Genomic DNA, 294 nt, shown 5'->3' with positions numbered 1-294 from the left:
TCAACGCACAACACCCACGCTTTTCTGCACCAAAGTTGTTGCACCGTACAGGAAAAAGACCAGTGAATGATGAAGCAGTTACCTTATGACAGAGCTTTATATGCAAATTATTTTATACACACATGCGCGCGCACACACACACACACACACACACTCAGAAATACACACACAGACACAGATACGCAAAGAGACACACACACAACAAACATACACACACACACACAACAAACACAGACCCACTCACCTCTGTCTTTTTGAAGAGATGATAAATGAATCCTGCTTCTATCATGATGA

Source organism: Chanos chanos, chromosome 7 (assembly GCF_902362185.1).
Source record: "Chanos chanos chromosome 7, fChaCha1.1, whole genome shotgun sequence".
Taxonomy (NCBI): Eukaryota; Metazoa; Chordata; class Actinopteri; order Gonorynchiformes; family Chanidae; genus Chanos; species Chanos chanos.
This window is presented reverse-complemented; position numbering follows the sequence as displayed.